Source organism: Equus asinus, chromosome 7 (genome assembly GCF_041296235.1).
Source record: "Equus asinus isolate D_3611 breed Donkey chromosome 7, EquAss-T2T_v2, whole genome shotgun sequence".
NCBI lineage: Eukaryota > Metazoa > Chordata > Mammalia > Perissodactyla > Equidae > Equus > Equus asinus.
In genome coordinates, this window is record NC_091796.1 from 23254367 (window position 1) to 23266687 (window position 12321).

Consider the following 12321-nt stretch of genomic DNA (forward strand, 5'->3'; position numbering starts at 1 on the left):
CTCACCCACATCATCAAGGATATTTCAAATAAGCCATTATGGGCTATGAGTTCTTCATCCCTGGACAGGTGTTCCAAATAGAGAACACTGATGGAAATGAGAGATCCTCTTAGAGGGAGTGCCCTGGAGGGCTGGGAACTACCTGACCTCTGTGTGGCAGCCTAATTTCCTCGCTTTTAGCTTCAATTTGGAGAGGAAAGGCTTCAGAAGACACTGCAGTCAGCTCTGACAAGGCTTAGCTTGCTTCTCCTTGAAAAACTGATAGCAACGGTAAGAGACCTGCAGCCTGAAAAATACAGAAGCCTCCCAGGGTTCACAAGGGCTGAGCACCACAGCACCGTCATGACTGCCTGACTACCAGTTCCACATGAATCGGTGGTCGCCTTCAGTACCAACAACAGCACGAATATTTTATACTATAGCATCCCTGACTGCGAGTTTAGTTTTTACCAATAGCTGAGATGATACTTGAGCCCACAGCTTTCTTTGATTCCCTATTATTATATTTTCTGAATGTATTTCTTAGTGTTTTGTGAGTGCACAGAGAATGTGATGTTCAATTTTCACATTTCACATCTCTATCAGAGGCAAACAGACAGATTGTAATGTGACCAAGTTTTCTTTAGTGAAAACTAAAACATGTTATATTCAGTGCTTTTTTGATGGCCAGGCTGAAGTAATGAATTTGCAGAGAATTTTTAAATGCTTTGGAGGGAACTTTTATTAATTCTGGCAAAGAATAATAGCAAGTAGTTCTTATCAGGAAGATAAAAGGTTCACAATCCAAAGCAAAAACAAAGTATTTTTGTTGTTGTTAAGAATTAAATGGCATATGTGTGGCATAGAGGAGAGAAGATATAGATAGGATCAGAAAATTAAACCTGTGAAAAACTAAACCTGAAAATTTTGGTCAAAGGAAATTCACCATTTTCTAAGCATAGACAATTGGCAATAAAGAATGATTATCCGGGCCTGCCTGGTGGCATAGTGGTTAAGTTCACATGCTCTACTTCGGCAGCCCAGGGTTTGTGGGTTTGGATGCCAGGTGTGGACCTACACTCTGCTCATCAAGCCATGCTGTGGCAGCATCCCACACACAAAATAGAGTAAGAGTGGCACAGGTGTTAGCTCAGGGCCAATCTTCCTTGCCAAAAAAAAGAAAAAAGAATGACCACCAAAAATTGGTTATAAGCTCAAAACTTTTATTTTTGTATTTAAATACCTATATAATATACCAATATTGACACTGATCAATTTTGATTATGGAAAAGTCCTTGTGACAGCTTAATTATTTTGCAGTACTAAAATTCAGCTATTCTGAAAATCATTTTAAGTAAGTGCAGTGAGCTTTCATGTTTTTTTTTTAACCATAAAGACAGTTCTTATTTGTCTGTCATTAATATAAATTGGTTTATAAGATAAGAAGATATAATTTAACTCATTCTTTGAATATTGCTAACTCTTACCAGTGTTTTGAGTCTTATCAGGAGTGTATTTGCACCGTCATCCATCAGGAAAATTTTAGCCAGTTTAACTAAGTTCATGGTATGTGTATAAATCCCAGAGATATCTATAAGGACCTCATCTTCATCTCCCAAAGGATCAAATATGAGTTTTTGTTTAACAAAGAAAGAAAATACAACTGTTGTACTTGCTGGTTTTGATCATGGGAACAAAGAGAAAGTAGAATGAAGCCTGGGTAGGAGAGAGGAGAAATTCAAGAGTGATTTTAGATCAAATCCTTACAGAAAACTTCCTTTCTGACACACCCTATGTGGAAAAATGCTTCATCTCACCAACTGGCTTTCATAGGATTTTGAACTGAGGGCCAATCAGTCATTAGCAGATATTCATATTCTACTCATGGAAACTTTCCCTTCCCTCTCTCCCCCAAACTCATATCGCTTACATCAATACCATCCATCTGGCAAGTACTAATCTACTTATGCCACCTACCATGTTATTAACTTTGATTGTCATACACCCATGAGATAGCAATGTAGTTTAGAAAGAACAAGCCAGGCCAAATTAGCCCTATTCACTGTGTTGACTGGTCTATTTCCCCGTTGGAGAATCAAAGGGCTTCTATAGACATGATATATCTTAATTTTGGTAAAACATTTGACAAATGATAGCTTCTTGTGCCCATGAGGTTTATTAACCCAGTCAAGGCTGTACTTTTGGCAGGGCCAGAGGTTTTTTTTTTTTTTTTTAAAGATTTAATTTTTTTCCTTTTTCTCCCCAAAGCCCCCCGGTACATAGTTGTATATTCTTCGTTGTGGGTCCTTCTAGTTGTGGCATGTGGGACGCTGCCTCAGCGTGGTCTGATGAGCAGTGCCATGTCCGCGCCCAGGATTCGAACCAACGAAACACTGGGCCGCCTGCAGCGGAGCGCGCGAACTTAACCACTCGGCCACGGGGCCAGCCCCGTGGGCCAGAGGGTTTTAAGAGGTAAAGCTTTAAGTAAGATTGAAGGGGAGAGTGGGAAAACAACCAAAAATATTCCATTTTATACTCCTCCACAGTAAGCTGATCTACATGTCTGCCAATTGATGTTTCTATATTTTCCACATCTTGGCTCTATTTTCAAGACTGAGTTAACCAACAAGCATATAGCTGGGGTTCAATAGATTTATGTGGGATGAATGAGATGCTTTTGTCTCATGCTTCTGCACTCTGTTTACTGTGAGTCGGAGAGCAGGGCAAATTTAGCAAATGTTGAAGAAGGAACTCTTAGAGGGAAACCTGATTCAGGAATACTAAGAGAATTATCTTATTGCTTCTGTTTATACTAAAATTGTGAGTTTGTTTGGTGGTGTCGTTGAGAGGGACTTGTGGGAAGATGGAGAGATTTTTGTAGGAATTTAAAAATCAGTGTGCTACTGATTTCAAATTGTAAGATTTGAACTTCACAGTAAGTATAATATTTTATGAGTGGGCTATCAGTAGGATTAACACAGTCTATCTGTGATAACTTGGAAAATTTCCAAAGGCCTTCTTTCATTCGTTTTTCTACGAAAGCATAATACTTCATTTCTTTTTTATAATTTGTATTTCTGACTTGAAGTGATCAGAGGAGACCAAACAACTAACAAAGAGTGGTGAAGACTTTTTTAAAGTGTCATATAATCCCTGAGTTCTTACAACTGATCAAAGCCCTTTCTCCGGGAGCAGTAATCCCTATTATAAGGATATGTGATCACCGGATCAGTGCATCAATACTGTTGTATCTACCTCAGAAACAGCTGTCAAAGCGACCAAAGCCTTTGCCTTGTAGATTTTACTTTATTACATTTCCTGTACATGTTTAACCTTATCAATCATATCTATCACAGACCACATAAAACAACAAGAACAGGGATGGGCCTCCTGTTCCTTCGGCGAAGTAATTAAGCATTGGACCAATCCCCAGTTAGTCCTCAATCAAGGGTCAGACAAAAGGAACAGGAAGTTAAGCTCTCACATCAACCAGTTTTTTGATCTTGGGGGCAACCACATCACAACTATGGGACATTTTTAACATCTCCAAAATGTGGACAATAACACTGTATTTGCTCAGACTATCTTACTAGTTTGTCATGGTGATGAATCAAGATAATGCAGAGTGATGTTCTTTTGAGAATGGAAAGGGAGCTACTTTAATTATGGAAAATCCCTGACTTTTGAACATTGGCTTTCCCAAACCTCCCTACAAGCGAGTAAACATTGCTGCCCCATTCCAGTGGCCTCCCCTCAATGACCCTTCTTTTGGCTGGAGCCCTCCTTGGCTGTGACATAACCTTCCACAGAAGCCGCATAGTAGAGCTCACTTCCTCTACCTTCACTCTCTACGCTATCAGTTCACTCTCCTCTCTGGGACTGCCCTCTCCAGCAGGGTTTTCCAAATGGCTATAAAACTTCCAACTAAACTTCTAAATTCTCTTGGTCTCAAGTCTCAGAAATATCAAGTTTTAGAGGGATAGGGAACTCAGCAGATCTCAAAGGGCCAGGAGAAGCCAGAAAAAGGAGCCCAGGAACACTGGCAGAATGTTGTGCCTTTACTAAGTAACATGTCACCACATTATGGGTAAGTCTGAGCATCCAACCACAAACAGCTATGCACATGCTTCTCTGGGTTTTGAGTTCCAAGTGAAATCTGCTCATTACCTGAGTCCTGCCAGGGTTATTAAAATGTTTCCTCCTTCCGATTTATGCCATCATCACCACTGCAACTGCTCCTGCTGCTTCCAATGATCTTCATATTGGATATAGGCGCTGACATTCTTGAATTCTAATTCTAACTCAAGAACTCATTTAAACCTAGAGCAAGCCATGGTCCATTTCTCCATGTGCGAAATGGGTGTTCTAGATCTGCTTCCTATAGGACAATCTTCACAAAGACTGAGAGCAATTGTTTTATGCAGTAAACTTCAAGTGCTACTTGACTAGACAACATACTGGTCCTTGCTATCTAAACTACATAGAAAAGAACAATAATTGTTTTGACTAGAAAATCAGAATGAGATTCCAACAATGCACATATTTGTGAAAACAAGCCAAAGTCATTTCATTCCTCCTTTCAAGTAATCTCTTTGGCATTAATTTTCATATACTCTTTTAACGAAATAGTGAAGTGATTTTTCTTCTTTTGAAAAACTCATGGCCAACGTTTAGTCTAAAAAGGAAGTTCTAATTATGAGGAGATTATTATTTTCTCATTTACACAGATTTGGCTCATTAGAGCTGTAATCTTTTTCCCTCAGCCCACAGACTGAAAGCAACCTTTCCCTGTGATCCTGAGAGTGAAAAATTGGCTATTTTAACAAAAGTTCAAATTACAGAGACTGGAAGGCCTGGCCTATGTGACCCTTAATAATAACGATGACCGGAGAAGAGATCAATTCTCATATTCCGTTTGATGGCCTTCTTAGTAATTGTTCATGGAAGTCACTGGGCCTCATCTTGGTGGCCTCATAAAAATATGATGTTAAATTCGAATTATGCTATATAACATCGTGGTGCCTAGCCAGCCAAATTCAAATGACATTCAGTTTATACTTCTCTAATCTCTTCAAGTGCTTCAGTGGGTCATTATAGAATTGAGTCTTAATGGTTAGAAATTAAATTAGAAAGGAAATATGCATCATGATTCTTTTGCACTAAAATGAAAACTTTTGTTCCTGGTTAAGTGGACCATCTTTCTCTTTTGGATATTTAACAAGAAAAAAGAACTAATTTAATGGAGTGAGCTCATTAATGCTACTCAAGCCCATCCATTAGCATATGTCTTCAGAGCAAAGATAACAAAATGTTACTCAAACATGTCCACAGTCTGAATTTACTAGAAGCACTTTCCTCTCAGATTCACCCCATTAGGCATTTACTTAGTGTTTGTTTTTCCCAGTGTCCAATCTGTTTAAGAAGGAATATCCATGATATGATTTTTTACTGTTTTTTTCTTCGAAATGAAAATGCAACCCATGTAATGGTGATTGATCGGTTAAATAGCAAAATACTTATGGAGCAGGAAAATGAAAAGAAGAGGATGTGGATGAGCTTAAACATGTAGAATGTAACCCACTAACTTAAAGCTAAGACATGTACTAATAGCCTGAAGAGGAAGAATTGATAGTTAAGACCAGAATTTCATTTTATTTATATGTTATTTTTTGTACAGCAGTTATTTCTAATCTGTGCCAAGAAACTCTAGGGCAAAGTGTTGTGCATACTTTTGAGTTATGGGAAGAAGTCCTTGAATCGATATACATATTGATCATTGCCTCAAAACTATTAACACGACTTTTAAATTACAATTGTCCCTTGGTATTCCTGCAGGATTGGTTCAAGGACCCCTGAGGATACCAAAATCAGTGGATGCTCAAGTCCTTTATATAAAATGGTGTAGTATTTGTGTAAAACCTATCCACATCCTCCCATATACTCTAAATCATCTCTAGTTTACTTACAATACCTAATATGATGTAAACGCTATGTAAATAGTTGTTATATTGTACTGTTCAGGAATAATGACAAGGGAAAAAAGTCTGTACATGTTCAGTACAGACAGAGGCCTCGGAGTCCTTTTGATCACTGTTGGTTGATTCTGTGGATGTGGAACCCATGGATATGAATGGCCAACTATACATTCAGAAATATTTTCCAAGAATACAAAGATACTCTTATCATTAACAAAAGAAAACTTTATTTAAAACTTTTACTAAATCCATACTCATAGACACTGCCACTTTCTTGTTTTTGTTTTTAAATTAGTGGCTATCAAGGAATAATTCTATTATCTTAAGTTCCATTGAAACCTCGAAAAGATGTCTTCATAAACCGAAGACATCAAATTTTATATATGTGCACACACATGCATATATACACATATACATACACTACATACGTACCATATATGTATATACATAATTTTCAAATTCACTAAGGCATGCAACTAATTTTGTACATTGGCTCAAATCTTTTAAAGGTATTTGTTGTCCTGAGTAGAATGATTGTAATCATCTTTACTCATCATTAAAACAAGCCTCCATACAAATTTGTATGCTAATGTCACTTTCAGTCACTATCCTCATGATCATTTGGCCAGATTACATATGTATATATATATATATATATATATCCCTTTAATAATAACACATTACTGAGGGTTTACACACACTTTTTCTAATCACAGTAACAACTCTGTGAGGTACAGTGACTATTCCCATTTTACAAATAAGAAAACTGAGTCTCAGAGAGTTTCTTGTGTCTTTGCCTTTGTCCATGGTAGCAAATTCCTAGTAAATCTGGAATGAAACTGCACTGACAAAATAAGTCATTGAGTATTTCATTAAAACATCATTTCAAAAGTTTACAAAGCTATACATAAATATGGGACATTATTCCATTTACTATTACAGCTATGAATGTAGAAATTCTAAGGGAGAAAAGAAGTAATTACAAAAAAAATATTTTCTCTTTTTGTCTCTCTAAGTTTTGCTCCTCATGCAGATCAAATTATTGGAGTTGCCATACTTTGTCAGGGACGCTCTGAGTAAAGATGAAAAGTTGGGATAAGGAGAAAAGATAAATAGAACCTGGAAATGGCCTAGGAAGAGAAAGGAGGCTGGAGAGCACTAGAAGCTGAGAATAAAGAGAGTTGAGAGCCAATGGGAACGGTTGTGTTACTTCACAGTGAAGAGCTCAATGCAGAGTGTTAAGGGAACCCAGAGATACCCAGAGCATGACCCTCCACTGTTTGCCTGATTTCCAGGGGCTGGATCATACCCTTGCGCTGACTACCTCTTCATTCCACTGTCCAGATGAATTGGGAGGCTGCCTCCACTGTAGGTCTAACCCTGGAAGCCATTTCTAACAGTTTCACTTAAGAAACCCAGGTCATGGCTTTCATTCCTGCGGGGGCCAATTACCTCTGCTCTGACAAACAGAAACCCAGCCAGTCTTTGGAAGGCCTCTCAAAAGGGGTATCCATCGTTAACAGGTCAGTGGAAACACCTTTGGATACAAAGAAACCAAAGATTTCTTTTCTAGAAATACACATAGCCACAAACCCTGCTGTTGGCTTTGTGTGATGGATAACTAATAAACAGCTTCAATAAAACCGAGTGCTTTGAATGAGATTCTGTGTTCCCGAATTGATACTCAGTTAAAGACAGAAAAGAATTAATAGCTGCCTGAAGCATGTCTAGGATGCATGTGAGCTTAGCAGGAAAATCAACTGTTGTAGATATAGGATGTCTAGTTAACAAATAAGTGATAGTAGTTGACTCTAATCTTACCTATTTTCAAAATAATTATTTTTTTCTAAGAGTAAAACATGGAGAGAGAGGATTTCATGAAATCTTACCAGTGGATTAAGGTAGGTTTAGTCTTCATTTTAAATTTCTAATAAGGCTGGGAAATGTTAATTCCTCTACGTCCATCTTCCCCGTCCCACAGTCACACTCACCCAACCATCATATCCATCATTCCAATATTTAGAAAAGTATTTCAGAAACTGTCTCAGCTCACTGGATACAGATTTATGAGCGTTGAATAAATAAGTGGTTACAATTTGCCCTCATGATACAAAATAGGATCCAAAAAAGCCAAATCAACATGTATACTCGGAGGGTTAAGTGTGCTTCTTGCTGGGCTGGGGTGTGAAATTAGAGGCATCGAGCACATAAACAGCCTCACCTCTACTTATGAAACCTATTAAAATTCTCTCTGACATGTAGCCTAATATTCAGCATTCCTGCTTTATAGATGCGGAAACCAGTAAACTGAGGACAGGGAAAGCTATTTGCCAAAAACTGGACAACTAATGATTTGTGTATTGGAACCAAGATCCAAATTCTTTACTGCCAGTGCTCTGAGTTTTTACTACAACTCTTGCCTCTCCTCACTTACAAAAAACCCTAAAGGCGGGGACTCCTGGCCCCTTGTTAGTCGCACAGACAGTGTCTGTGTGTCTCCAACTTGCTCATCAGCTGCAGTAGTCACCTATGATCATTTTTGCATGTTGCCCATCCCTACTCTGTCTGCTCATAAGACCTGTGGCCTTGGTCCCTCCCCCTGGAGCAGCGAAAGTCTGATATGTTGGAATATTTGAATCCTGCTTCCAGGCTCTGGAAATCATGCAATTTGCTATTGTTTCCTGTGTTATCAGTCAAGTTCCTGGAGATAAACAAAGCTCTGAGGAATAGTGACAGCATCTCTTGCAACTTCCCAACCTCACTTCTACCATGGATTAAGTCCATCTATGTGGCTTTCATGCCGAAATCTGGACATCTGGTTTCTCTGCTAGTTATACACCTGGAAGGTGTACTGTTTAATAAAATGGTTGTGGAATTTAACAAATTGTAGTATGAAAAGTTTCTCAGTACAATACTTAACATGTAATAAATAGAAACTAATGCTGCCTCCTTGAGCCTGATTTCCAACTATTTTGAGATCTGATCATCTTAGATGACTTTCTTTTGTTCAGTCATTCACTTATTCATTTGAAACTGCTTGGAAAGAATCTATTCTGTGTCCAGCTCTCTCCTGGGCACTGAACTTCTGAACTTGATCGTCTGCTGCCTGGTCTGTGAAAGCAACATGAGATTCCCATACTACTAGATATACCAGCAAGTTGCCCTGGTCCGGCTCACCTCTGGAGTCTCTTCCTCAGTGACTTTTGTCTTGACTTTTGCCTAAGCCCACAGTCCTTGTCACTCTGTCTCACTGTCCCAGCCCTGCCATTGATCTTAGGAGAGGAATTGAAAAGCTGAGATAAAATCAAATTAAAGGATACAATAACATGAGGACTGCAAAACCAGGAACTTTGAGGAAGAAGCAAAAGAAGTATTTCAAGAGGGAGAAATTTTAACTATAGCAAAACCATCAGTGTGACCTTGACTCATTTTTATAATCACTTACCTATTAGCTAGAGACGATAATAGTACCTGCCTCATGGGGTGGCTCTGTGACCCAAATGAGAGAATAAATATACAATTTCCACAGTAAGCTTTTAATAAATGTTGACTTTTCAATAAAAGCAACTATTATCCATAATAACTATTATCTTAATATACAGATGCTTGTTATTTATGTGGCTTGCAAGAAAATAAGCTTAGAAAATGTTAAAGAAATGATGATCTAAGTGCTGAAACTATATAAAAAATAAAAGCTCTATGCCTTGAATTATTTTCCCAAAGTAAATTTATATGTACCTCATAGGTCTAGTTAATGTTAGTGGACCAATTGAGTTTGATATATTATCAACATCCTTAGAAATAAAGAAAACATGTTCACTTTGTATTGATTTGCCTGTTTTCATAGACATTATAAACTTATCCTACATAAAGTATACCGGTGCCCAGAGATTTGTTTTGTTTTGTTTTTGTTTTAGGCTTTCAAAATCTTGTTATTCTTGACTTGTTGGTCAAATACAATTTATAAAAAACAGACAGATAAAAGATAATAAACAAACATCTCACTTTTTTAAAAAAAAATTAATATGAAAAGGTAAAAATTATTGCTAGAGAGCACCTTGAAGCAAAATGATTGTCTAAACAATAGTAGCAATTCTAGATATAAAAATACATTGATTTTGACTTCTTCTCTTGTTATGCCTGTAAGCCTGGTAAGATAGAGTGGAGAGTTTTGATATTAATTGTTTTTTTAATTCAGCCTCTTTTTTTTTTGAGATAGAATATCAATTTTAATTTAAAGTATATTACAACGGTACCATGACTGCTATTGAAATATGAAAAAATAAAATCCATCGTGTATTTTTACTATAACAGTCAAAGAAGGACATGCATTTCTGTAGTATTCCTGTTTTGTATACAAAAAGCTGTATTCAATGTCCCAGTCATTCTACTCACACTAAGTTAGTAACATATGATCTGTCTCAACTTATAAGATGATCATCTGGTGTCTGGTTAAAACCTATTGGTAGGATTATAATTGCAGTAAAGTAACTTGTTTACATAGCACACCCCTTACCATTGTCCATTGCTTATTATATTTCTTTCAATACCCAGCAGTTAGAATAAGGCCTAGGACAGAGTAGGTGCTCAATAAGTAGATGATGAATAGATAAATGTTGAACTTCTGCTATGATTCTAATAAGTCCATTTAGATTCAATTGACCTTCAGCATTAGACTTGACATTGCACATTTTCAGGTTCCCTTTTAACTCAATTTGCTATTTATTTGGAACAGAGGAATAGACAAAGAAGGCCTAGGGGATTTTGTTTTATAGGAAATGGTGAGTAGATTAACCCAAAGTGAAACAGTAATAACAACTTTATGACTAGATTTTTAACCAAATATCTTTCAGTAGTCCAGGGATTACAAACTCTGTGTAAAAGAAAAAGGAGTGACGGAGACTGTGGCTAATTGGGATGTTCATGGCGGGCCTAAAATCATTGCCAGACAGAAGGCAGTGGGCTGCTTGGGAACTCTATTGCCTTGGAAATTCTCCTACTTTACAGCAAACATGATAATTTCTGGACTGAGTCTTCAACACTTTAAGAAAATATATACATCATTTAATAAATTTGACTGAAATTGTATAAACATAAGGATAATCTACTGAAAAGATACATAAAATAGGAAAAATAGAGCAACATAATCTTAAAAGAGCTAGATATATTGTAATAAATTTTGAATGCCATCCTTAACTTGCTGTGATAGACATTTCTTTTGGAGGCGTCACCTCACTTTGAATAAAAAGATAGTATAGACTTTAAGCTACTGGCAGATTGGAACTGTATCATTAGTTGTAATCATCTACTTGTGGACTTTCCCTTCTTAGCAGTCTGAAAGAAGAAGAATACAAATCCTGTTTAATGCCTTGTTCATTTGTTACTAGAAGCATCAGAAGTTAGAGAAAAGAGAGAGGTAATATTGAGGCTATAAAACACCATGATTTTGTTAATATATAAAAGATAAAAAGGCAAATTAAAGATATTTGTGGCAGTCATTACTTTATCTGACCCAAACTGGTTAAATAGCCGTCTGGATTAGAATGTTCAATAGCGTGAAATAAAACCTGACTCTAGAAATTACTCTACATTTTCTAACTTGGAAAAAACAATAGGACTCAAAATTTAGATGTAACGTATTTAATTCCCCTTTCCTGAACAACTTTTATTCAAGTTCTTTTGTCAAAATCATCATAACAAAATTCATATGGGTGAAGGTAAAGCTCAATTGGAGGGCAACAGGTAGAGAAAATGTTTTCTAAAGAATCGATGAAAAGCAGCTTTCAGGGAAGCATGATCAAGCCTTTTCTATTCAAGATGCTAAACAATGTTCACTACATTGTTCCTAGCCACATGCTCGTTAAGAGCAACTAATAAGTCACAACTGAGGACGGAGATAAAGCAGAACTTTACTGTACAGACACAGCCAATAATGGGATTTTTCCCTCTACAGCAAGATCAACCAATGAGACAGCACGTTTAACACCAGCTGTAATAAACCAGTTAAAAATATGGTTTGAAGGAGGAGGGGGTAAGATTTTAATGCCTACTTTTGAGAAATCTTTCTGAAAAGTTAAAGCTAATTGCAGAACTAATTACACTTTTCTTGAATTTCTTATACACAAATGATGGGCTCCCAGATTAATTAACTTTACTTCTGAAGAACTGGGAATGATTCCAAGTTTGACTGTCTGATTACTCAGACTTCCATGGACTATATTCCTTAAAGCTCTGTCCTTGGGCACGTGATGGTAGCAATACTTTCACAGGGTATAAGCAGAAGTGCAGAAGTAAATCTCTGACTTAGCAGCTGATTTTCTATACTTCAGGGGTGGAAAAGAGAATTCTTTCTGGCCACCCCAAATTT

At 37.1% G+C, this 12321-nt stretch overlaps 1 protein-coding gene across 2 annotated transcripts in view; it reads right to left on the reverse strand.

Annotated features, from left to right (window-relative positions):
• Positions 1–12321, reverse strand: part of DCC (DCC netrin 1 receptor) — a 1085205-nt gene that overhangs the window by 622238 nt on the left and 450646 nt on the right. The window lies entirely within an intron of this gene.